General features: G+C 49.5%; 1 protein-coding gene across 2 annotated transcripts in view; it reads left to right on the forward strand.

Moving 5' to 3' along the window:
* DLGAP4 (DLG associated protein 4) overlaps positions 1 to 26,814 on the forward strand; it is a 193,228-nt gene that overhangs the window by 15,241 nt on the left and 151,173 nt on the right. The window lies entirely within an intron of this gene.

The following is a 26,814-nucleotide window of genomic DNA, read 5'->3' on the forward strand; positions in this document are numbered from 1 at the left end:
CACATCCTCACCAGCACTCGACACAGTCACTCTTTCCAAGTTCAAGCACTCCAGTAGGTGTGATATCTCACCGTGGTGTGAACTTGCAGTTCTCCGTGACCTGTGATGCTGAGCATCTTCCCGTGTGCTTGTTTGCTGTCTGTGTATCCTCTTTGGTGAAGTGGTCTCTCCGGGTCTTTTGACTATTTCTAAATTGGGTTGTTTTGTCATTGTTGAGTTCTGGGCACTCTTTTTGTGTCTGGAGGCAGGGCCTGAAAAGGATCTGTGTTTTGCAAATATTTCCCCCCTGTCTGTGGCTTTGTCTTTTCATTTCTTTAAGAGTGTCTTTCAGAGCACAGTCATTTTTAATTTTGATAAAGTCCAATTTGTAAATTTGTCCTTTTATGGATTGTGTTTGGTGTTGTCATATCTGAGACATCTTTACCTAATCCCAGATCATAAAGGTTTAACCCATGTTTTTTCCTTGAAGGAAAATTTTTGGTTTCATATTAGAACTATGATCCATTTTGAGTTTCTTTTTGTATGTAGTATGAGGTATGGATTGAATTTTACTTTATACTGATAAACACTCATTTATTCCAGGACCATGTGTTGAAAAACCTGGGTTTACTGTGTTGTCTGTGTGTGGGAGTCTATTTCTGGATACTCGCTTCTGTTCCGTTAATCTCCTCATCCACCTTTACGCTGGTGTCACGCTGGAAATCAGGCCCTCCAACCTGGCTCTTCTTTCTCAAAGTTGTTTTGGTTATTGTAAGTCCTTGGTATTTCTACATGCATTTTGCAATTCACTATAAGAAGAATCTAATGAACAAAAATAAGCTAGCAAACAAAATACAACCAGAGGCGTAGAAACATGGAACAGATTGACAGCAACCAGAAGGGGGGGGAGGGGTGCAAGGGAGGAAAGAAGGGGAAGGGACTCGTCAGTGAACTTGTGTAGATGACCATGGACATGGACAACGGTGGGGGTGGGCGGAGGAGGACAAAGAGGGAAAAATGGGACAACTGTAATAGAATAATGATAAAACATTTTGAAAAAAAGAATTCACTTATCAATTTCTACAAATTGAGATTTTGATTGAGATCGATTTGAATATATAGATCAATTGGAGGAGAAAGAACTACTTAACAATATCAAGTCTTCTAACCCATGAGCAAGGTATCTCTAGGTTTTTTTATTTATTTTTATTTTATTGATTATGCTATTACAGTTGTCCTGATTTTTCCCCCTTTGTCCCCCTCCACCCAGCACCCCCCCCCCACTTCCTTAGGCAGTCCCTCCACCATTGTTCATGTCCATGGGTCATTTGTGTAAGTTTCTTGGCTACTCCATTTCCTATATTGTACTTTATGTCCCCAGGGCTACTCTGCAACTACCTATTTGTACTTCTTAATCCCTTCACTTCACCTAGGCCAGTCAGCAGCAAGGACTGACTGTGACCACTTGCCATCAGCCTCCACCCTCCATGGAGGATCGGCTGTGCAGGGGCAGGATGGTGGTGCTCTGGGGGGGTCTGTAGCTGCCCACTGGGTGCACTGGCCCTGAGATTTCCCAGGTGAGTCTGAGTAGGTGAGTCTGTGTGTGGGTTCTTTAAGAGGAACTGCTTGGGACTCCAGAAGTTTCTCCCACTGACTCAATCCCTGCTGGTTTTTGCAGCCAGAATTTGTGGGGACTTATCTTCATGGCCCTGGTACCCTGGGCTGGGGGCCTAGTGTGGGTCTGGGACTCCTCACTCCCGAGATATAACCCGTGAATTTTTGTCCACCACACGGGTGGGTGAGAGACTAGTCCATTCCGCATCTGCCCCCCCTACCAGTCTGGATGGATATGGTTTCTTTAATTCTGTAGTTGCCAGACTTCCATTCAACTCAATTTTTGACAGTTCCAAGTGATGGTTGTTCTACATTTTGGTTGTAGTTTTGATGTGGTTGTGTGAAGAGGTGAGCCCTGTCTGCCTATGCCACCATCTTGACTGGAAGTGTTTAGATGTTTTTTAAAACTTAACTCAGCAGTAATTTAGTTTCCCATATCTAGGTCTTTCACATCTTTTGTCCTATTTATTCCTAAGTATTTTTTATGTTTGAACATATTATAAAAGGTAGTATTCTGTTTAATTTCTGATTGTCACTGGTATGTAGAAATAACGCTGACTTTTATATAACCATGCACCCTGCACCTTGATAAACATATTAATTATAATAACTTTTTGCATGTGGAGTCTATTGGACTTTCTATATTGGTGAGCATGTCATCTGCAAATAAGTATAGTCTTGTTTACTCCCAGCCCGCATGCTTTTGTTTCACTTTCTTGCCTAATTGCTCTGGCTGGAACCTCCAGTGCCATGTGGAATTGAACTGGTGAGGGGGGCCCCTTGCCTTGTTCCTGCTCTCAGAGGAGAAGCTTTCCGTCTTTCACCGCTGATTGTAGCGTTAGCTGTGGGGTTTTGTGGTGCCCTTATCAAGTTGAGGAAAACCCCTTTTATTCTCAGTGTGCATGTCTATTTTTAAAATCAGGAATGAATGTTGGATTTTTGTCAAACGCTTTTTCTGTGTCCTTTGGAATGATCACATGGCTTTTTTCTTAAGTCTGTTAGTATAATTAAGTATATTGATTGATTTTCAAATGTTAACTCACTCTGCACTCCTACAATAAGCCCCATTTGGCCTTTTAATATACTGTTGTTGAATTAGATTTGCTAACATTTTGTTTAGGATTTTAACATCCATGTTCACGAGGGATGTTGGTCTGTAGTTTTCATTTGTTATATTAAATTTGTCTGCTTGTGGTATGAGAGCCCCAGAAAGGGAGGTGGAAAAGTATTTCATTCTCTTCCATCTTTTGTAAGAGTTTGTACAGAATTAGTATTATTTCTTTCAGACACTTGATAGAATCACCAGTGAAGCCATCCGAGCTGTCAGTTTTCTCCGTGGGGAAGTTTTATCTACGAATCCATTTTCTTTAATAAATAGAAAACTATTCAGGTTATCTGGGTCTTTTCGATGAGCTTTGGTAATTTGTATTTTTAAGGAATTTGTCCCTTTCATCCAAGTTGTCAAATTTATTAGCATAAAGTTGTCCGTAAGATGTGTTGTTACCTCTTTTAAAATATAACAGCTTTCTAGAGATATAATTTACGTACCATACAGTTTACCTACTTGAAGCATACAAAGAGTTGGCTTTTAATACCATGTGCATAGAGTCTACACCCATCGCCACAGCGATTTCAGAACATTTCCATCGCTGCCCCCCAAAGTCTGTGCTTATTAGCAGCCACTCCCCTTTCTCTTACCCATGCCCCTACCCTCGGCCCTTAGCAACCACTAATCTCGTTTCTGTGTCTGTAGACTCGCTTACTCTGGATGTTTCATATAAATGGAGTCATACGATACATGGCCTTCGGTGACTGGCCTTTTTCTCTTAGGTTAATGTTTCCAAGGTTCATACAACTTATAGCATGTAACAGTACTTCTTTCATTTTCTTTCTTTTTTTAGTTTTAAAAGACCACTTATTAATCTTAAATACATACAACTCATGGATTAAAATATTTATTAATTTATTACCAATAGGTTATTTGTTGGGATTTTGTTTGGAAGGGATTTCCCCTGTTATCTTTACCACTTGTTTTTCCCTGATGAGAGAGGATTCCGGGTTATCTTCCTAACTTTTTTCATTCTTTCTGGACACTTTGAACCAGTCACCTGGTTATCTTAGGAAATTTCAATGGCAACCTCATGAACAGGATCTCTAGCTTCCCATCTCTGAGCAGAAGGTCCCACTGACTTTCTCAGCCACTGCCACACAGCAGCTCCCGAATAACCTGCAGTGGAAAGCACATCCCAATACAAATAATAACATCGAATGACCTCAATTGTACACCAAATAGCATTCCAAAGGAAAGCTCTAAATATGTAACAGTGATTAAGTATCAAAGACTGGCTGGCTGGGGAATCTCTTCAGAAAGGAAAATAACGAGGGCCCTGACTGGTGTGGCTCAGTTGGCGAGGCATCAGCCAGCAAAGCAAAAGGTGGCCAGTTCGATTCCCAGTCAGGGCACACGCCAGGGTTGTGGGCCAGGTCCCCAGCTGGGGCTGTGCGAGAGGCAGCCAATCAGTGTTCCTCTGGCAGTTTCTCTTTCTCCCTCTCTCTAAAAATAACTAAATAATTCTTAAACAACAGAAAGAGATACAGTGGTGGGGGACATGGAGGCGCAGCAGTCCTCCACACCTTTTCATCACCGAGTGGCGCTCCGGTGTGTTTTCCACATGCCGTCTCTCCACCCATTGGCTGATGGAGATTTGGGTTGTATCCCCTTTCTGGCCACTATGAACAAAGCTGCTTTGAATGTTGTGTACAGGTTTTTATGTGGATGTATGTTTTCCTTTGCCTGGGTATAGCTCCAGGAGTGCCACCACTGGTTCATGTGGTCTATGTCTAATCTTTGGAAAAAGTGTCGTGCTCTTCCCCAAAGTGACTGACCATTTCACGTGTCCACAGTGGCGTGTGAGGGCTCCGGTTTCCCGAGATCCTCACCAATATCTGCTACTGTCTGTCTGCTTCGTGGCTTCCACCCCAGCGGATGCGAAGTAGCATTTCGTGACTTTGATCTGCCTTACCCTGATGGCTAATGATGTTGAGCATCTTTTCCTGTGTTTACCTCATTTCAAGAAATATCCATTAAAATCCTTTGCCAGTTTTCATATTGGGCTACTTGTCTTTTTATCATTGAGTTATAAGAGGTTTTTTCCCAACAGATTTTGGGTATATGATTATTATCAGATATATGATTGGCAAATATTTTATCCCATTCTCTGGGTCATCTTTTCCTGTTCTAGATAGTGTCACTTTTAGCACGAAGATAATACCCTTTTATAGTCCATCAAGATTTCGACAGAGTCCAATTTACCAATTTTTTTCTTCTGTGCATGTGCTTTGGTGTCACATCTAAGAAACCTTTGCCTAATTCAAAGTCATGAAGATTTACACCTGTATTTTCCTTTAAGAGCTTTATAGTTGAGGCTCTTCCATTTAGGTCTTTGTCCTATTTTGAGTTAACTTTCTGTACATGGCGCGAAGAATGGGTCCAATTTCTTCTTTCTCATGTGAATATTCCACTGTGCCAGCAGCGTTTGTTGAAAAGACAGTTCTTCCCTCACTGAATGGTCTTGGCACCGTTGTTGAAAATCAGCTGACCTCAAATGTCATGGTTATTTTTTTCTGGACTCGCAGTTCTGTTCTGTTGATCTATGCTTATGACAACACCACACTGACTTGATTGCTGTGGCTTTGTAGTGAATCTTGTTGTCCTTTTATCACCTGTATAATCTATAGTGACGTCACCTTTTTCATGCCTGATATTGGTAATTTGTGTCTTCTCTCTATATTTTACATATAAAATTTTAAGTAAAATCTTTTATATTCTATTTGATTGATCAGTCTGGCTAGAGATTTATCACCTTTATTGATAATTTCCAAGAGCCAGTTTTTGACATCACTGGCTTTTCTCTATTGCTTTTTGTTTTTTCTTTTATTGATTTCTATCCTGATCTTTGTTATTTCTTTTCTCTTGCTTAGTTCAGTTTAATTTTTTCTATTTTTTTAAGGTGAAAGCTGAGGTCATTGATTCGAAACCTGTTATCTTCACTGATATAGGCAATTAGTGTTATAAAGTTTCCCCATAATACTGCTTTAGCAACACCCCCCAATTTTTATTTTATTTTTAATTTTACTTATTTTTTAATCCTCACCCGAGGACATTTTTCATTGCTTCATAGAGTGGAAGGGAGAGGGAGAAACACTGATGTGACAGAGAAGCATAGATTGGCTCCTCCCTTATACTGCTGGGCTGGGAACTGAACCACAGCCCAAGCATCTGCCCTGACTGGGAATTGAACCCACAACCTTCGGTTACGGGACCACACTCCAACCGACTGAGCCACACCGGCCAGGGCACACCCATCAATTTTATGTTGTCATATTTTTATTTTCATTTAGTTCAAAATATTTTCTGACTTCCCTTTTGACCCATGGATTTCTTAGAAGTGTGTCATTTTATTTCCAAATAGCTGGGGATTTTTCTGCCACTGAATTTTTACATTAATTCTATGTGATCATAAAACATACTTAATATGACTTGAATTTTTAAAATTGTGTTGAGACTTGTTAATGGCCCAGAATATGGTCTGTTTTGCTAAATGTCCCATGAAAAAAAGAACATGTATTCTGCTGTTGGTGGGCAGGGTATTCTGTGAATGTCAGGTCAAACTGGTTGAAATTGTTGTTCAAATCTTCTATATACTTATTATTTGGTTTCTGTTTACTTGTTTTATAATTATTAAGAAAAGGGAATAGAAATCTCTGACTATAACTGGAGATTTGTCTATGTCTCCTTGTATTTCTAACACTTTTTGCTTCATGTATTTTGAAGCTTTGTCATTAAATGCTTGGGATTATTTAATAATAATCAAATACTTGGGATTATTGTCCCTCGAGACAGACTGACCTCTTTATCATTACAAAAGACCTTTCTTTAGCCCCCCCAAACCTACCTTTTCTGGTGTTACTATAGCCTTTCAGGGGTTTTTTGATTAGTGTTAAAATAACTTCTATACTTTTTCATCCTTTTAACCCACTGTGTTTCTATTTGAAGTGCATTTCCAATAGGTAGCATGTGGTTGGCTCTGTATTTTATCCAATATGAAAACCTGTCTTTTAGTTGAGATATTTAGACTATTTACGTTTAATGTGATTGTTAATATGGTTAGGTTTAAATCTTTTACCTTGCTACTTGTTTTCTATTTGTCCTGTCTGTTCTTTGTTCCCCCTTTTCTCTTTTTACGCCTTCTAGAAGATTAAATGTTTTTATGATTTTATTTCTCCCTTCTTGATTATTAGCTGTTATTCTGTTTTATCATTTTAATGATTGCAATATACTTTATATTGTGCATTTTAACTTATCACAGTTCTCTTTCAACTGATACATCATTTCATTTATAGTATAAGAATATTAATGAAACTAGACCACTAACTTACACCATACACCGAAATAAACTCAAGATGGATACATGACTTAAATATAAGTTGTGACACCATAAAATTCCTAGAGGAGAATATAGGCAGGAAAATCTCAGATATTCCACACAGCAATATTTTCACTAATACCTCCCTTAAGGCAAGGGACATACAGGAAAGAGTAAACAATAGGACTACATTGCTCAAACTAAAAAGCTTCTGCATGGCTAAAGAAATCATCAACAAAATGGAAAGGGAATCAACTGTATGAGAAAACATATTTGCCAATGATGCCTCGGACAAGGGTTGATCTCCAAAGTAGATAAAGAACTCACACAACTCTGCACCAGGAAGACAAGCAATCAAATTAAAAAATGGGCAAAGGACCTGAACAGACACTTCTCCAAGGAGGACATACAGAGGGCCCATAGACACATGAAAAAAATGCTGAACATCGCTAGCCATTAGAGAGATGCAAATTAAATCCACAATGAGATATACCACTTCACCCCGGTCAGAATGGCCATCATTAATACATCAACAAACAACGAGTGATAGCAACGCTGTGGAGAAAAGGGAACCCTAGTGCACTGTTGGTGCGAATGCAGACTGGGGCAGCCACTGTGGACAACAGTACCGATCTTCCTTAAGAAACTGGGATGGAATTGCCTTTCGATCCAGTGATCCCACTGCTGGGATTATACCCTAATAATCCTGAATCACTAATTCAAAAGAACCTATGCTCCCCAGTGTTCATAGCAGCATTCTTGACAATAGCCAACTGCTAGAAATAGCCTGTGTCCATCAGTAAATGAGTGTATCAACAAACCGCAGTACATTTACATAATGGAATACTATGCAGCAGAAAGAAAATAACTCCTACCCTTCATGACAACATGGATGGAACTGGAGAGCATTGTGCTAAGTGAAATGAGTCAGGTGGTGAAAGACAAATACCATGTGATCTCACCTATAAGTGGAACCTAATCAACAAAACAAACAAATGAGCAGAGTAGAACTAGAGACTTGGAAATAAAGAATAAACAGACAGTGACCAGAGGGGTGGGGGAGGGGGATAATAGGGAAAGAAGGGGAAGGGCCAAGCAAAGGAACACAAATAGAGGACTCAGGGGCATGGACAATGGGGGATTAACTGTGGGAGTTGGGGGATGGGGTTGGGGTGAGCAGTGGGGAAAAAGGCGGGACAACTGTAACTGAACAATAATAAAAAAACAATATTGCATTCTCTTGCCACTATTGTGCATTTTACTTTAACATGTCATAAATACAATATTACAGTGTTATTATTTTTATCAAAATAAGTTGGTTGTCTTTTGAAGAGATTTAAATGATGAGAAAAATAATCCTATGTATTTGCTCATATAGTTACTATTTCTGGTGCTCTTTATTCCTTTTGCAGATGTATATTTCTTTCTGTTATTATTTTCCTTAAGCCTGAAGGACTTTAGTATTTCTAGTAGTGTGGGTTTACTGGTGATAAATTCATTCAACTTTTCTATGTATGAAAAAGTCTTTATTTTAACCTTCACTTTTGAAAGTTCTTTTTGCCGGACATAGAATTCTCAGTTGACAAATTTTTTTCTTTAGTAGTTTAAACACATCTTCTTTTTTTTTTTTTTAATATTTTATTTATTTATTTTCAGAGAGAGGGGAAGGAAAGGAGAAAGAGAGAGAGAGAAACATCAGTGTGTGGTTGCCTCTCATGTGTCCCCCACTGGGAACTGGCCCGCAACCCAGGCATGTGCCCCGACTGGGAACCGAACCGTGATCGCATGGTTCGCAGGCCCGCGCTCAATCTGCCGAACTACACCAGCCAGGGCTAAACACATCTTCTTACTTGCATTTTTTTTTACAAAAAATAATCTGCTGTCATTCTTATCTTTGTTATTCAATGTGTGATTTCTAACCTGACTAATTGTAAGATTTGTCTCTTTATCACTGGTTTTGAACAATTTGATTTTGATTTGGTGTCATTTTCTTCATATTTCTTGTTTTTGGAGTCATTGAATTTCTTGAATCTGAAGGTTTATAATCGATCATTTTTTACACACCAGAGTGAGATCCAGGGGCAGAGAGGACGTATCAGGGCCACCAGCTTGGTGACGGCCAGTCCTGACTCATTTTCTCCATCTGTCAGGTAGGCCAAGGGATATCTACATTTCGGGACATTCTGTTTTCCAGTGAGACTTGCTCCTAAGGTCAAAGCACACAGTGACAAAAGAGCCAAGGTGTCAGGTGTGTGGGTATGTCAGGTGGCGGGGTGTCCTCTGATGACTGGGCTACTCCTGGTACCTCCTGGGCTGAGACCTGGGGCAGCAGGCCCTGGCCAGGCAGGCCCCAGATCCACTCTAAGAGGCTAAAAACACACAGTGAAATTCAAGAAACCAGAAACAGTGAGGGAATATTTTGTTTGTATATCAAACTGGCATTTTCTTTTTGCTCATTAAAATTTACAAAGGTATTTTATTATCCATATGGGCAAAAAAAGAAAGCCATCAAAAATAATTGAAGTTCAAGAGAATCTAGATGTTTTTTTATGAGTCATATGGCTGAATATTTTGCAACAGCACTTTTTATAGTGCTTATACCATTGGGGGTGCAGTTTATTTTCCAGGAACAGTTTTGTGTGCAAGTGTGAAATAAAGGCTGTAGGCTTGGTGTCTGTGGTGCTAAGGGCCCTAGAGATGGCCACATTCTAATCCCCTGGGCCTATGAACAGTTCCAGGGTGAAGGAGGATCAAGGTTTCAAGTGAAATTGAGATCATTAGCATCTAATCATAAGATAAAGAGGTTATCCTGTTTTATCTTTATTTTAAAAAAATAAAGTTCAGTGTGGACACCAGTGAGGGGAAATAGGCTTTTCTGGACTCTGTGGGCAAGGGTATGAATCAGGACCTTCTTTTTTAGGCCAGATTGGTATTGAATTGTCTCAAAACTTAGAATTGTGCATATGTGTGACCTGGCCATTGCAGCTCCAGGAAGTTAGCGTAAGAAAAGTGTTTAGATTGCTGGATGTGAGTTCAAAGCTGACTGCCCCAGTGGCCAGCTCTTTGACCTTGGACAGGCTACTTTATCCATTGGAACCTCTGTGTGCGTGCCAGTGGATGGAATCAGGATTTTCTCTGTGTCATTATCTGGTGGGAGCCTGGGTGAAATGAGATAACATGAGGCTCGAACGTGATAATGTGGGCAGACAGTCAGCACAGGACCCAGCATAGAGCAGATCTCGTGCTGCTGGGGGCCGTCTTCGTGATGACTGTGCCCAGAAAATAGAAAGGCACGAACACATGCACCAAAACATCAGAAATGGTCCATCTTCTGCGATCTTATTTCCCAGAAGCCTTTCAGTTTTCTCCCAGTTTTACACAGCGGACATACGTTGCTTTTGTAATAAGAAAGAAATGATGGCAGTCAGTACACAGTGCACGTCGTTCTTCCACAGCTACTTTAGGAGGCAGTGAGGAGCCCCTTGGGCCTGGCCGGGGTGTGGGGGGGGCGGGCAGGGCTGGGGAAGGGCTGGGAGGCCGGTTCCTCACGCCTGAGGCCAGAGCCTGCGTTGGAATCTGAGTGAAGGCCAGGAGGGAGGTGGTGCAGAACACAGATTCTAGGGCCAGACCCACTTACTTACTCTCCGTGTGCCCTCAGCCAAGCACCTTCACCTCTCTGTGCCTCAGTTTCCTCATCTATAAAATGCGCATTTAACCAAATCTGCCTCATGGGGTTGTTGAGGCTTCGGCCACTTTATTCAGCTTTTAGCACAGTGCCCAGTGGACAGTAGATGTTAGCTCTTGTCACGTTATTATTATCACTGTGACCGTCGTGGCCATCCCTCACTGCGTCCAGGGCAGGTGGTGAGCATAGTGGCCTGGCCACGTGAGAAGACAGCTCAGCTCAGCTGGGGGCCCTTGAGCAGGGCACCTCTTTTCTCTGGGCCTCAGATACCTCTTTCATCAATGGGGACAGTAATTTCCTCCTTGTGAAAAATAAATGGGTCACCATGTCCGGCGCCTACACACCAAAAGGCACCTCATGTTTGTTCCCTTCCCTTTGAGGATGACCTGTGGTGTCAGATGACAAGGAGAGAGTGGGAGAAGCCGTGTGGCCAGGCTGGGATGGGGTCAGGTGCCCCGTTCACCCAAAGGCCCACATCCCTCGGAATCCCAGCTGCCCCTCCTCCAGCTCCGGCTGTGGAGGGAACAGGAGCAGCACGGGAACATTAATCCGTCTCATTAACTCACTTTGCTCCAGTGTTGTAGCAATTAGACCTTCAGTCTGGGCAGCGTTATGAGCCGGGCAGGGGTCACCCAGGCTGCTGGCACCCTGCCTGCCCGCACAGCCTCTGCTGGCCACTTGCTCTGTCCCTGGGGCGATGGACCAGATAAGGTGATTTTTCTTACATCAAAGTTCCTTGGCTTCTGTTCACTTACTCACTGTCAGTCATTCAGGGGTGTTTATTGAGCACCTACTATGTGCCGAGGACACTGTGCCTATCGCATTTAGGTGTGGCTGGAACAGTGCGGTGGGGGCGAGACGCAGGAGATGTGGTCACAGAAATACGAGGAGCATGGAGCGGCAGGAAGGACTTGAGACTCATTAGGGAACTTGGAGCGAGGAGGTGACACGATCATATTGCCTTTCACGAGACCTCTCATCTGGAGAAGGGGCGCTGTGAGGAGGCAGGGCCGGCCATCTGGTGGGGGTGCAGACTGGCCCGCGAGGCGCTGAGGGGTGCAGTTGGCTCGGGGCTGAGGTGTGAACCAGGGGCTGGGTGGGGCAAAGGTTCATATCCTCCCAGTGAGAACCTCCCAGCGTTTGAGAGGAGCCTCGTCTTCTTCACCACAGAATGGGCCGACTGCCACGACCCCCTGCTGACAGCCGCAGCCTTTCTCCCGCCCTGATCATGCCTCTCCCACACTCCCATCCACGCGCCCCCCACCCAGGTCTCAGCTGCAGGGAGGGGCCGAAGCCGACATGATCAGGAACCTCAAGGACTAAAGTTCGCTTTGTACATCAGTGTTTGCGTAATCGGAGCTCATTTCATCCTCACAGAACCCGTGGTAGACAGAATTCTTTCTTTGTCACTGGTGAGGAAACTGAGGCACAAAGAGGTGGTGTTTCTCACCCAAGGGTGCAGATCGAGGGCAGACAGAGTGCAGATTGGGACCCAGGGGGCTGGATTGCTGCACCCTTCTTTCTCCACTTTTAACTGCCCCACCCCCAGCTCCGGGGTTCTTTGAAATAAGCACCAGCGGATACTGAGAGCCTCCTGTCTATGAGGTGCCATGTTGGGTTTGTCACTTGGGATCCTTTTCTGTCCCTGGCAGCCCCAGAAGGGAGTGTCCCCATGTCACGGGTGAGAAAATGGAGATTCAGAGGGGAAAGGAGTTACCCAGCCTCAGAGCTGGGCCACCTGGGTCCCCTGTCTCCCCAGCACCTCCTCTCTCAGCCCAGCCCCTACCTGTCAAGGCCCCTCAGAGCTGATGACCTCAATTTCCCGAGGTGAGGCAGCTTGTTAGCATCTCCCAGAACCTTCTCTGCCTGCTGCCATGTATATTCATGGGACTTCAAAGCGGAGGCTCCAGACAGGAGACCTTTCCTTCCAAGAGCAGATTCTCACCCTCTCAGATGCAGCAAATGTAGTCTGGCTGGAAAAAGACTGAATTTTTTTTCTCTCTTTCTTTCGTTTTTTTTTCACTAGTTAGTAAAAGAAAGCTGCTACCTCCAGCTCTGACGGCCGCACATGTTGGTACAGACTCCGCCTGGTTGTTGCAGACAGAGGGGCTGCCTCCGAGCAGCTGGCCCTTCCGCACCCTCCGATACGGCTTGGTCTCACTGTGGAGTCCCAGAGACCAGGGGGCAGGGTTCGGACAGGGCCTCAGGGCAGCCCACTCACCCTGCTTAGAACGCACCACATAAATGCAGCTCTTCTCCTTGTACTTGGCTGTGTTTCAAACTTTTCGTAATAAGGAGTTAACAGAGGGTTTTTAAAAACCTAAAAAACAAAACACATTCTACAGGCTGGTATCGTTGGGGTGAGGGCCGCTGCCTCCCTCGTTGTCAGCCTTCGCTAAGTGTTGCTGCCGCAAGTACGCACACCCTCCACTCCCCAGGCTCCTTCCTATACCCTTCCAGTCTGTTCATTATCAACACTTAGTTCCAGTGTCACCTCCTCCCGGAAGCCTTCCCCGATTCCTTCAGGCAGTCACGCCTGTCCCCCTCTCTCTCCGAATCCCTTGTCCGTCTTCCCTCACCAAAAGCCCCCACCAATGCACAAACAGTGCTTTAGGAGCTATGCTCTGTTTTTCACTCAGGGTATGGGTTCGATTGCTCATGGTCCCATGAGGCAGGATTATCTCACATGTATGTGAGAAAACAGGCTCGGAAGGGTGAGGTCACTTGTCCGAGGTGAGCCGTGGAATGACGATTTGAATGAGTGTGTGGCCGTGTGGCTCTCCCCCCCAATGGCTCCCCCGCTCTTCCCTGCACGGCACACATCTCTTTGTTGGGTAGGGCTTTCCGCCTCGTTTCCCCTGCGGGCTTGGGGGCCCCTCAAGGATGGGTCCCAGGCTCTGGATTCTGTGCACCTAGCCCAAGGCTGACACCGGAAGGCATTTATCAGATGGGCGAAACCTAGATTTGTAATCTTGGAGACCATTTTCCCCGGTCCCTGCCGCTACGGAGTGAAGGGAAAGGCTCGGGGGTCTGCCGGAGCCTGCGGTAGAGCAGGAGCCCCCGGAGGCTGCAAGGCCACCCCCTCAACCTGCCCACAGGGGTGGTCAGGTACCGCGGGCAGCAGGAGGTCTCGTTTGCTGGGTCACTCAGCAAGCATCGATTGAACACTCACTGTGTGCCAGACACAGCACTTGGCCCTGGGGACACAGCCACGAACAAGCCAGACCCAGCCCGTGTCCTCACAGGGCGCTCATGTGAAGGGCGGAGGGTGGACAGACAAAAAATTGACAAAAAATGCTGCCATGTGGAAAAGAATTAGGGGACAGTTCGGGGCAGGGGTGAGGATTGGAGGCTTTGGGGAGGTGTTATTGAGGCTGAGCCCTACTGGGTGAGAGGGAGCCAGTCAGGGAGGAGCGAGCTGCGGTGTCTCCGGGCAGACTGTACAAAGGCCCTGAGGCAGAGAAAGGCTGGGCTCATTAGGGGACCAATGAGAGGAGTGTGACTCAAGGGCCTGGGGGAGGGGAGCCTGGCAGAGGAGGTAGGGAGCTGTTGGTGGCATCTAAGCAGGGTGGCAGTGGAGGTAGGGTTTGGTTTGAGTGCAGTTTACAGGGGCCCAGGTGAACAGGGGGACCCCATGTAGGAGACTGGTGTGGTTTTCAGGGGGATGAAAGTGGACCAAGTCGGGAGAAGAGCCGGGGACATGGAGGCCAGGGCCTACTGGCTTGTGCACTGGGCTGGGGTGAGGGGAGAGAAGGACGGCTGACTGAGCCCCAGAGGTGGGGCATGCTGGTTCTGAGACAGAACTTGCAAGTTTCTGCAGCCAGAGCCCTCCCTGTGAGATCTCCAAGGTGACCCAGGGCAGCTGTGTCCCTGGCACAGGGTGGTCCCTTTCCCTTCACCCTGCCCCTCCCAGCCAGTGTCTGGGACTGACAGGTCTACTGGAGGTGAAAATCATGCCCCCCTCCTGCACCCAAAATTGTCCCCCTGGGGGTGGCAGAACACCAGGTGCCCATTTTAATTCTGCGACAGTCATACTGTTTTATTGTTCCTATTTGGGGTTTTATTATTGTTGCTGCTAATGGTTTGAAAAGGCCTTTTAATTAAAGCTGCAGGTTGGAGCTGGCACCTGAGCCGCAGGGGTGTGTGGGAAGATGCCTTGCTGAGTGTGCACTCCACCCCATGCAGAGCTGGGAGCTCCGTCACCGGGGTCTGCAGCCCCTTCCCCCGGACTAGGACAGGGGCCCTGCTGCTGAGACCATGGCAGCAGTCCCTGTGGGGCCTCAGCCCTCTACCTGTGATGTGGCCAGAGGATCGGCCCAGAGCAGGTCACGTGACATTCGTTTCCTGTTCAGACCCTGCCATGGCTCCCAGTACCCCCTTCCTGCAGGAGGCTGTGGGCCTGGTGGTGGAGAGCTTGTGGGACACATCTGGGTTTGAGCCTTGTCTTTGCCACTTACTGGCTGCAGGACCTTGAGCAAGTTGCTGAGCGGCCCCCAGCCTTGCTTCGCTCATCTGCAAAATGGGAATGCTGAGTCCCTGTCTCTCAGGGTTGTCAAGAGGAATACAGGGATGAGCCAAACATCTGGCCCAAACCAAACACTCTGTAAATGGTGGTTATGTTATGGTGGCTACAGGATCGTAAGAAGCACATAGCAGGTGCTCTGGAAACATTGGCTGCTCTCGTCACTAACGTTGTCCCCGCCTTCTCCTCCCCTCTCCTCCCCTCATCTTATCCCGGACATGCAGCAGACTTGACCTGTTCTTTACCTTTGCACACGCTGTTCCCCATCTGTGGTGCCTCCCTCCCTCTTGCCACCTGGACGTCTTCCAGACCCCGGTGTGGAGGTGCCACCTCCTCCCTGGAACCTGGCTTCTCAGAGCTGCCTGAGCATTCCCTCCTAGGGAACTCGGTCTCCCGCCTTTACCTGCTGACTTATTGCTCCTAGGGCTTGCAAACCCAGGTGTCTCGGGACCCAGCAGAACCTGTCAAAGAGGAATGTCAAGCAGGGAGGGACTGCAGTCCTTTCATAAGACTTCTGTTTCTAAGAGCCGCTCCCACCCTGTGGCCAGCCCTCGCTCCCCACGCCCCGCCAGCCCAGTCAGCTCCCTTTGGGGGCTTTGCCAGCCTAGTCCACATTTACTGAGCATCTCTCATGTGTCTCCCCGAGAACAGGGCACTTTATCTCCTGACTTCCTCCACTGTCATCTTTATAACCACCTATGACCTCTTTCTGTGACCATTTGACTGATACGGAGACACAGGCTAAGAGAGCTGAAGTGTCTCACCCCCAAGGTCACCCAGTTGACAATTATTGATGTCCCCTCCTGCGCTCACCCTCTGGACCACGGCTGAGAGCTTCATCAATGTCAGTTTCTGCCCCGGGGACTTTGCACATGCTGCACCTTTGGCCCGGAATTTTCTGCCCCTGGTTTTGCAGAGCTCCCTCCCTCGCTCCATTCAGGCCTGACTTCAAATGTCACATCCTCAAAGAGCCCCTGCTCTATTTGCTTATGACAGTGGTCACACCCTGACATGTCATACATTTGTTTAATTTCCATCTCTCCCACTGGACTTCAAGGTCAGCAGCCACATTCGTTTTGCTCATCTCTTCTCCCCAGGCCCTAGAGTGGTGGCTGGCATATCCTAGCAGCAGGTGTTGTGGCCAAGTGTCACCCCTGGCTAGCAGACTCCCCTGACTTGTGGTACGTGGGTGGGACTGAGGGGAAGGTGTACTGGGGTCCAGCAATCCCAGGACTAGGGTGATTACAGGGTCCTCCCCTGTCCATCAGCTTCTTTTTTTTTCTTTTTTAAATTTTATTGATTATGCCATTACAGTTGTTCTATTCTCCCCCTTCATTCCCCTCCACCCTGCACCCCCCACCCCAACCATTCCCCCCTTTAATTTATGACCATGTGTCTCAAGTTCTTTAGATTTTATATTTCCCATACTATTCTTGCCCTCCCCCCATCTATTTTCTATCTACTGTCTATGCTACTTATTTTCTGTACCTTCTCCCCCCTTCTCCTCCTCCCACTCCCCTGTTGCTAACCCTCCATGTGATCTTCATTTCTGTGTTTCCACTCCTGATCTAGCTGTCCTTTTCGTTTGCTTTTGTTTTAGGTGTGATTGTTAATAACTGTGAGTTTGCTGTCCTTTCACTGTTCATATATTTTATCTTCTTTTTCTTAGATAAGTCCCTTTAACATTTCATATAATAAGGGCTTGGTGATGATGAACCCCTTGAATTTGATCTTATCTGAGAAGCACTTTATCTGTCCTTCCATTCTAAATGAAAGTTTTGCTGGATAGAGCAATCTTGGTTGTAGGTCTTTGGATTTCATGACTCGGAATACTTCTTTCCAGCCCCTTCCTGTAATGTCTCTTTTGAGAAATCCGCTGACAGTCTGATGGAAACTCCTTTGTAGGTGACTGTCCCCTTATCTCTTGCTGCTTCTAGGATTCTGTCCTTCATTTTAATCTTGGCTAATGTAATTATGATGTGTCTTGGTGTGTTTCTTCTTGGGTCCAACTTCTTTGGGACTCTCTGAGCTTCCTGGATTTCCTGGAAGTCTATTTCCTTTGCCAGATTGGGGAAATTCTCCTTTATTATTTGTTCAAATAAGTTTTCCACTGGTGGCTGTTCCTTTCCCCCTTCTGGTACCCCTATAATTCGGATGTTGGAGCATTTAAAGATGTTCTGGAGGTTCCTAAGTCTCTTCTCATTTTTTTGAATTCTTGTTTGTTCATATTTTTCTATTTGGCCATTATTTTCTTCCTTCTGGTCCACTCCCTTGATTTGAGCTCCAGTTTCCTCTTCATCACTATTGGTTTCCTGTGCAATTCCCTTCATTTCAATTAGTTTTGCCTTCATGTGTTCCTCTAATTTGTGACTAAAATCAACCAGTTCTGTGAGCATCCTGATCACCAGTGTTTTGAACTGTGCCTCTGAAAGTTTTGCTATTTCTTCGTCACTTAGATTTATGGGCTGTGGGGCTTTGAGATCTTCTTGAGCCATTTTTGGTCTGTTCATGCCCGTTAATTATGAGGAGCGGAGCCTTAGGTGTTTACCAGGGCGGGGCCGCCCAGGTCACTGGGTTGTGACGCTGTATGTGGGGGCTGGGTCAGAGCGGGAAATGGCGGCCCCCTCTGTTGCCTCTCACCACTGGGGCTTGCTCAGTCCCGTCTCACCACCTACTCCCTCGCTGGTCTATCTGCACACGAATGCGGGACCACAGTCAACCCACCGCCCTGCCCCCTCACTGGGTACACCGGTCGCTCACTGGGTCACTCACTGGGTCCACCCTTTGCAACCCCACGCCTGGGATCCACGCGCCTGAGTCCATCTGACCGAGTTTTCCTATGCAGTCCCGCTCTGCCAGCTGTTGGCTTCGCCCCTCTTACTGGTCAGGCTGAAGAATTTGTTGTTATCAGACTTCCGAAAAGTTTAATTTTCTGTGTTCTGGCTGTGTTTTCTGCTGCTAATATTTTGTTGTCTCTAAACTTGGTTGTGGGAGAAAGCACGGCGTCTCCACCTATGCCTCCATCTTGGCAGAAGTTCCATCAGCTTCTTTACCCCATTCTGTTTTGTTTTTTACTCCCCAAGTGTGCTCTGACTGTGGCTTTGGGTCTAACCAGAGTATCGATCCAGCTTTGCCCCTGCCTGTTAAGGACACATCTCGTTCTCCTTCCCAGGGCTGCTGGAGCCCAGCAGACCCCACATGGGCCCCTGCCAGCACCCAGTCTGTCTCTGCCCTCTCCCTGCTGTGTCCACACCCCCTGCCGCCCTACGGCTGGTCCACTGGGACTTGGGGGTAGAGGAAGCAACAGCCTGGGGAGCTGGGGAGCTGGGAGAATGGGGGAGAGAAGGACAAGACCCAGCTGCACACTTCCACCACCCTGGACAGTGACGACTGGACCCATTTGCAGATTAGAAACTGAGGCTCAGGAGGTGCAGTGAGTTGCCCAAGGGACAGAGCCCAGATTCTACCCCAGCACTATTTACATTCCCTTGGGAGGTCACACTCACCCTGAGGACACAGCTAGAACCCCAGTGTTTTAGGGGCTCCTCACCCCCAAACTTACTCCAATGACATTATTGTGACCTGAGTCCTGTTGTGTAGAGGACAGGGGGTGCAGTTGTGCCGGTGGTGAAGGGACTGAGACTGCTGGGGTGGGCTCCAGGGAGGCAGTCCAGCTTTGGGGTCTGAAGGATGAGCATGTGCCCCCAGGTAAGGATGAAGTGGGGGAAGTCCAGGCAAAAGGGAGGCTTAAGCCACCCAGCACTGAACAGATGCCCTTGGGAAGCTGGGTCAGCAGTGAGCCCCTCCTGCGGCTGCTACAGGGGACCAGAGGGCGGGGTTTGGGCCCACACAGAAGGCGGGACACGGGCTCCTCTGGCTTTCCTGCCTCTGGGATCCTAAGGGTTGATTGCTATAGCCATGGAAAAAGTTGTAATAGCACCTCCCCTCTGAAGGGGCAGCATCCACACTTAGGATGTTTTAAGCCCAGACTTACCCGCTCACTGGGTCCTGTGAGAGCCCATAGGCAGGGCCCACCCACATACCCTCTGTGCCCTTTTGGCTTCTCAAAGTGGGAGAAAACTTAGGCTGGGCGTTGCCTGCCACCTGTGGGGAGTGAGGAGGAGCCAGCCTCCCCTCATCCTCATCCCTAGGCCAAGAGGGAATAGGGATTAGCCTGTTCCAGGACGAGGCAGCTGAGGTCCCGAGAGGAATGCCTGCAGAGGGTTGGCAGGTCTGAGTTCCTGCTCTGGCCTCGTGGCCCACACAGTGTGGGCCAGCAGCTTATGCCCTGGAGCCTCATGGTCCTGGCTGTCCGGTAAGCTGGGATGGTCAGAGCATGTGGAAGAAGCTTCTTAAACTGTGTGTGATGTGCTGGACCCAGCGGGAAGCATTGTCTGCTCAGAGCTGGGTGCCAGCGGAACCTCAGCTGCGGGTGCAAGGGGGAGGCAGGAAGGCCCATCTGGAGTCTGCTGGAGCAGTAGGAAAAACCACCAGTCGTTCGTTCAGTGAACACTTACCGAGCACCACCTGTGTACAAGGCCCTGTGCAGACTGTTCTCTGTCCTCGGGGAGCCAGTCCAGTAGGGGAGACACTCTTCAAATGACCACAAAAATGACTAAATGTAACCATGCAATGAAGTGGAGGGTCCAAACCTAGCTGTGACGTGTGTGTGTGTGTGTGTGTGTGTGTGTGTGTGTGTAAGGTCATCCCTGGGAAGCTTCCTCTCCTCAGAAGCTCTTACGAATGAGTGACAGCTACCCAGGTCAGGAGGAAGGGAAGGGCATTCTGGGTACCAGGAACAGTAAGACAAAGGTGTTGAGGGAAGAGAGAGCAGGGCCAGTTTGGAGGCCCAGGAAAAGGCTGGCAGGTGGTTCCAAGGTGAGCCAGGGGAGCGAGAGCTGGAGGGATGAGGTTGAGTGAGGAATGGGGAAGCCTCTGGCAATAGCAGAGCTGGAGGCTAGAGCAGGGAAGGCAGAGGAATCCGAGTAGCCAGCGAGTCTGATTAGCATATTCACGATCATGCTGCCCTGATGAATATGCTAATTAGACCAGGGAGGGGTGTAAGGGGGTCTTTCACCCTCCAGAGGGTCTTTCCTCTGTGGCACAGGGGGGCCTAAGTTCCACCCTCTCCTTCTGAGAATGGAGCCCCTAGTAGAAGTGGGGTGGGGGATCCCCACACCCCAGTGTCAGCTCCCTGCTTCTCCTGGTTGTCTGCCAGTCCCTGCACCCCTCCCTCTCAGGAGATTCTGGATTTTCAAGAAGTGGGGATGATATGGAAAAGGCGTGTCTCTGGGACACCCTCACACACCAAGGACTAGGCCCCATCCTGTGCTTTGTGTGCAGGTGGCTGGTGTCACAGGAGCAGAGGCAGGTGAGCAGGGCTTCAGTGACTTGCCCTCCCAGGGGCACACGGTGGGGGGCGGGAGAGCTCAGGGAGGAAGCCACCAGCCCCTGGGCACGGGCCTCCAGCGTAGGTCAGAGGTCTCCACTGGTCTCCGTGTGCTTTAGTCCTGGTGGTCACAAAAGTGACCGCACCAGATCAGAGATGTTGGTTGGACCCCAGCCCTGTCCCCACCCCCAGCTGTGAGTCCAGGGGCAGGGGTGTTGGGGGAGGTGGAGAGGATTGGAAAATGTGAGAAGGGGAAGATGCTGCTTTCCAGACCTGGGCCCCCAGATGGTCCCACAGCTAGTCCTGGATCCTGAGGGGGCCGTCAGGAGGCTGGATGGGTAAGGGAGCAAGGTGGGGGGGGAGGAGGAGTGGTCAGGAGCCAAAGTGCTTCCGTGCGGGCGCTGCCATCCAGTGGGTGGAGGGGGCGGCATGATTAGCTGTCAGTGAAGTAGTGAGTCAGGCACCGCTCTTAGCTTTCAGGCAGCTCCAGGGGGTGAAGGAGAAGGGGGCACGGCCAAGGTCACTCCCCCTGAGGGCCAGTTCCGGCCAGGCATCCTGAGCACCTTCCCTTCCCCCACCCCCAGGCTCCCCCTCGTGCAAACAGAGCTCAGGTGGACAGTGTGAGGAGAGCCTGGAGGCACTCTCGTCAGCCTTCCCACACAGAGCGTCCGGAAACAGGCCTGGAGGAGGAGCACACTCGCCCTCGCTCAGTCCTCTGCCTACACGGTTCTCTCTTCGGGTCCTGGAGCATGGCACCAAGCTGCTCCCCACCTCAGGGCTCTAGCTCGGCTGTCCCTTCTGCCCAAACGCTCCCCAGTTTTTATCAGCTTGCCCTCCTTTTTTCAGGGGCCTCCTGCAGCCCTGTTGTACCAGCGTTGTCTCTCACCCTTGCTAGCAGGTCACCATGAGTTCAGAGTCCGCGTCATTCATCTTGTTCAGAGCTCTAACCCAGCGCCTGGCGTAGCACAACGATGGCGTAAGAATACCGGGCACTTACTGAGCACATACTATGTGCCAGGCACAGAGCATCCACTCCCATAGGCCTTTGATCCATCGTTCCCATTTTAGAGATGAGGAGCCGCTCCTGCAGGAAAGAGGCAGTTTGGTCTCGGGCAGTCTGTCCAGAGCCTTCACTTCTATGTGGCCTCTGCCCCCTCACTTCCTCTATTCTAACGCATACAATCGGCGCACACCGTGGGCGCTTGGTAAGTATTGGTGGAATGAACATAAGGGAGGACAGGCTTCTCCTGGGATAACTGGACATTGAGGGAAGAACCAGACTATCACCCCAGCTCGCACCTTCCAGCATTACCAGACACCAGTGGGGCATCTTCCTCAGCACCCAGTGGGCACCCCAGCAGCCTCCCACCTTCCTGCCAACCGGCAGCACAGGCTCAGCTCCCCAGGATACCTCATCCAACTTTCTCCGCATTTCTTTGAGCTGACTGAAGAGTGGGAACAGAGGCAGCCTGTCGGGCCGGGGCTTCAGGATGAGATCTGTAATTTCCCAGGAGCCCCATGCTTCCCAGAAGCAGACCCCTGAGGCCAGCAGAGGAGGCTGTGTGCAGAGGGGGCAGGTGCAGTGGCCAGCTGGGGTCTTCCCAGGGTTGGATGGAGCTGGGTGCTGAGTCAGCCGCGACACCTTCTCCCTGGGCTGGGGTCTCCCTGGTGAAAGGAGCAAAGACCAGAAGCTTTACTCCACACACCTGCTGTGTGGCCTTGGGTGAATTCCTCCGACTCTCTGCACCTTAGACCCTTCTTTGATAAAGTGGGGTAGTCTCTTTGTATGCTGTGAGGACATGGGAAGCTGAGGGGGTATTTGTTGACGAAACTCAGAGGGGGATAGGCAGAGTAAGCTGGTGGCATGGCTGAGTGGGGACTGGTTGGGGCCAGGGGAGTCTGTCAGGAGCTGGGGCCTCAGCCCAGCAGCTCCTGCTGAAGCCACCCTGTGACAGCTTCAGTGCCGCCGATGTTGACTGATGGCGACAACATGCCCAGGCTCCAGCAGCCAACCGGCCTGGCAGAATCAGCTGTGATTTATTGAATTGGTCTCCTCAGGAAGCAACGGTCTGAGCTTGGAGAACCTTGGAGACAGGGGCCGGTGTGGGCGGGGCCTGGATAGAGGCAACCAAAGCCAACTACAAGGTCTCAGAGATGGACTCCTCTGACCCATGGTCCTCATGGGGAAACCAACATGCCTAGGGCCACTCAGCAGAGGGATTCCTCAGTGCCTGGGCTTGTGACGCGGCCACCTGCAGCCTGAGAGGTACGCGCCCACGCTGCCTGGCACACACATTTTGTGCTCCTGTAATCTGCTGGCAGAGAGACTTCTTCCAATGGGCAGTGGAGACAGAAGCCACAGCCAGTGTGCAGTGATGGGAGGGGCTTTAGGCTTCAGGATGGCCAGGGCAGACCTCTCAGAGGAGGCGGCATTTGTGCTAAGCCCTGAGGGATGAGGGAGAGGGAGCTGGGTGGGGGGGCCGGCAGGGGCATGAGCTTGGAGGGGAGGCAGAGGCTTGTGAGATCAGAGAAGAGCAAAGAGGGCAGGGTGGCTGCTGAGACTGAGTGAGGGTGAGGCCGGTGAAGGGGGTGGGGGCTGATTAGACCCCCAGCAGTCTTGTGGGCCCCCGCCTGGAGTTTGGACCCTTTCCAAAATGCTCAGGGAAGGCTCTAGAGGTGTGCCAGAGGCTCCGGTCTGTTATCCAGCCACCCCTCCCGCCTCTATGTGAAAGTGAATGGGAGGAGCACCCAGGGAAACAGGGAGAGTTCAAGGCAAAGGTGGCCAAGGAGGACCCAACCCTGGAGCTGGGATTTGTCCCTGGGGCTCTACTTTAGGGCTTGCATCCATTGTGGGCAGTGACCAATTCTAATGTCTCAAAATTTGTTCCAATCCACGATCCCCTTGATGCCCCACATCAGGGCCTGGGGGACCTCGGGGGCCTAGGAACCCCATTTCATAGGGGTGTCACCACATCAGACCAACTCTGTGACTTGCTCATGGTCACGCAGCTTAGAAGGAGCAGAGCTGGCATGGGAAGCCAGGCTCCTGGGTTCCAACACTCTTTGAGGCCTCACTTGCCCCTTTTCTCCCACCTGAGATCAAGGCTGTACCTCCTCAAGGGGAGAAAGGGGGTTTTGAGGCTGCTAGGAGCCCCCCGTTGGGCAGATTGGAATTACATCTGCATGCGTGTGCACACGTGCGCCTGCTCCACTCGGCAGGAAATTTGGGACAGGAGCAGCTGGGGTGCGTGTCCGGGCCTTCTCTTCACTGGGAAAAACCAGGCCAGAGCTGGAGGGGCCCCAGCAGCACTGCCCCAGCCCCGCCCTCACCCTGGCACTCAGATGCCTGCTGGCAAGGGCACTGGCGGGCACTGGGTGGCCGCTGGCCCACGGCTGCAGCTGACCGCACTGTTTGTGGGCCACTTCACATCTCTGCCTTTGACAGAGGACCCTCCTGCAGGGCAGAAGATCGCCATGGAGGAATATGCTGGCCTGCCTCAGGCGTCAGGGAGTCTTGCTCACCACACCAGGGGAGGAGGTCGGCACTGGGAGATGAGACCCTGGGTTTCCTGGGTGACTTGTGGTCATTCAGGCCCCTCTCTGGTCCTTAGTGCCCTATCTGGACAGTGGGGGTGGGGTTGGACAGATTCAGTGATTTCAGAAGTTCACTGGAGCCCTGGCTGGTGTGGCTCAGGGGATTGAATGCCTGCCTGTGAACCAAAAGGTCGCCAGTTCAATTCCCAGTAAGGACACATGCCTGGGTTGTGGGCCAGGTCACCAGATGGGGGTATGCAAGGGGCAACCGATCTATGTATCTTTGCACATTGCTGTTTCTCTTTGTTTCTCTCTCTCCTTTCTCTTCTCTCTAAAGCTAAATAAATAAAAATCTAAAAAAAAAAAAAAAAAGATTCACTGGAATCTCTGCTCCCAGCTCATTAGTATGTGATCTTGGGCAACCAACTTCATGTCTCTGAGCCTCAGAATACTCATCTGCATTTATGTATGCGTGTATACTTTCCTACTTTCTTTGCTGGACTTGCTGAGTAGAAGCAGGTATCTCTTGGAAGAGCAGGCACACAGCAGGCACCCAATCAGAGTTAGCCTCTCGAAATAATAACAAGTACACGATCTAACAATAAGATCTGGCGTTCATTGGGCCTCTCCACGCACCACATCCTGCGTTCACTCTGCACTACAGACCCACCAGGTCAGAATGGTTTGTCCCCATTTTACATTGAGAGAATAGAAGCACAGAGAGGCGAAGAGCCAGGCCAGGGTTGCACTGCTGGGAAGTGTGGAGCTGAACTGGTCATGACTCTCTGCCTGTCCCCAAGTGCTAATCTTCCTGAATTCCCAGCCCCCAGAAGAGCTTGCTTCTGGAAGTGTTTGCGAAGGAGGTCCTAGTCTTGGGAGCCGAGCTTGGTTTCAGAACCACGGACAGCACTTTGTAGCCTCCTGGCTGGGGTTGAGGGGCTAAGGGAAGAGAACTGAGCCTTAGCTGTGCCTGAGGACCTGTATGGCAGGTTATTTTCACGGGAGTAGGACCCTTTACCTCATTTTCACGATGTGGAGACAGCAGGGCTCTGGATGAGCCAGCAGAGGGGTCCACCCTTTTCCCTGACTCAGTGAGTCTGCTGGACACAGAGGACCTTGCTCGTGGGAGGAAAGGAGCCAAGGCACCACATCTGGGTCCCAGCATCACCACATACCATTGTCACCATGGCAACAGTGGAAGAGGCACTCCTAAAGTGTTGGCTGCAGGAACCCCAGGCTGACTTGGCCTGGGGAAGCCTAGGGGCTGAGTTTGAAGGGGCCTAGGGTCACCACTTGCTCGGCTCTCCTTCCAGCCCATTGTACAGATGGGGAAACTGAGGCTCAGAGAAAGGAAGACTGCATTCCTGGGATGTACGAGCTGGAAGGTTCCCAAGGATCAACTGCTCTATTGCTCCATTATATAGATGAGAAAACTGAGTCAAAGGGACCATCCTCAGGGAGACCTGCAACAGGAACCCTCTGCACTTGCCTTCTGGAGAAATCATTTCTTTCCTCACATGTGCCATAACGTGAACGTATGTGTTCTTTGTGTGTTTTATCTCTTCCCTGCTGGGAGATGAACAGGGCCAGGACTGTGGGTTCCCGGCCAGGTCCCAATGCTGGTGCGTATCCCAGGGCTCGGTGGTCAGAGTGTGGGCTCTGAGGCCAGTTATCCTGGTTTCAAGTCCCAGCTCGGTCACTTACTGGCTCTGAGACCTCAAGTAGGTCACGTGTCCCCTCTGAGGCTCAGTTTCTTCATCTGTGAAATGGAGAGAATTATGGCACCTGTTTCATAGGCTTGTTATTGGCTCAGGTGGCACAAGCACTGTGTCTGAGTGGTGAGTGCAAGCCAGTGTCAAGCTGCTGTCTTTGTCACCGGTGGACGGGCGCTTGATTAACGGTGGATGAAAGAGCAGGGCCACACATCAGCACGGGCTTTTCCTTCAGGACATCAGAGGCAGCCGCCTCCTGAGCTTGTCACCAGTTTTTCGTTCCAGTGGATATTTACTCTCCTGACTTGTCGAGGGCCTTGAACTTTAGCGCACATTGGAACCCCTTGGAGGGACTGGATGATCCAGATTCCTGGCCCCACAAGACCCCTGGGCTCCAACCCTCTGTGGGCAGAGTGCAGGGTCTGCGTCGTTATGGGTGCCCAGGCTTGTCATCAGTAGCTGGAGCCATGGCTGCCTTGTGGAGTTCGGTGATGGGCTAGTGAACTGGTGGGGCAGCCCTGTTCACCCTCAGCAGGATCTTGGGCCTCGCCGCTCCGCAGGTGCCGGGCCCAGGGGAGGGGAGGATGAACCCCAGGAGGAAGGCCTCCAGGAAGCACTAGTGTTCCAGCCAAACCTTGAAGAGTGGGGAGCGTGTTACCCCACTGAGACTAACAGATGGCATCGTGGATGGGGGAGCAGCACGCACAGAGTGGCGGAGGCAGGAAAAACAGGCTGTGCCCGGTGTGCGGTGTGGGCTGAGCGAGTAGATGGCGCGTGCAGAGAAGTAGGTGAGGTTCATCTGGACCGCCAGGGGCCTCAGGTGGTACGTCTTATACGAGGCCCTTCCTTCCTCTGTTTCCCTTCTGTCGCTTGAAGGCCCTAGGACCCATTCGCTCCACTTCCAGACCCCCATCATCTCCCTCCCCAGTGCTTTCCTACCCACCTCTCTCCTC

Source organism: Artibeus jamaicensis, unplaced genomic scaffold (genome assembly GCF_021234435.1).
Source record: "Artibeus jamaicensis isolate MK-2021 breed Jamaican fruit bat unplaced genomic scaffold, CSHL_Jam_final contig_685, whole genome shotgun sequence".
Taxonomy (NCBI): Eukaryota; Metazoa; Chordata; class Mammalia; order Chiroptera; family Phyllostomidae; genus Artibeus; species Artibeus jamaicensis.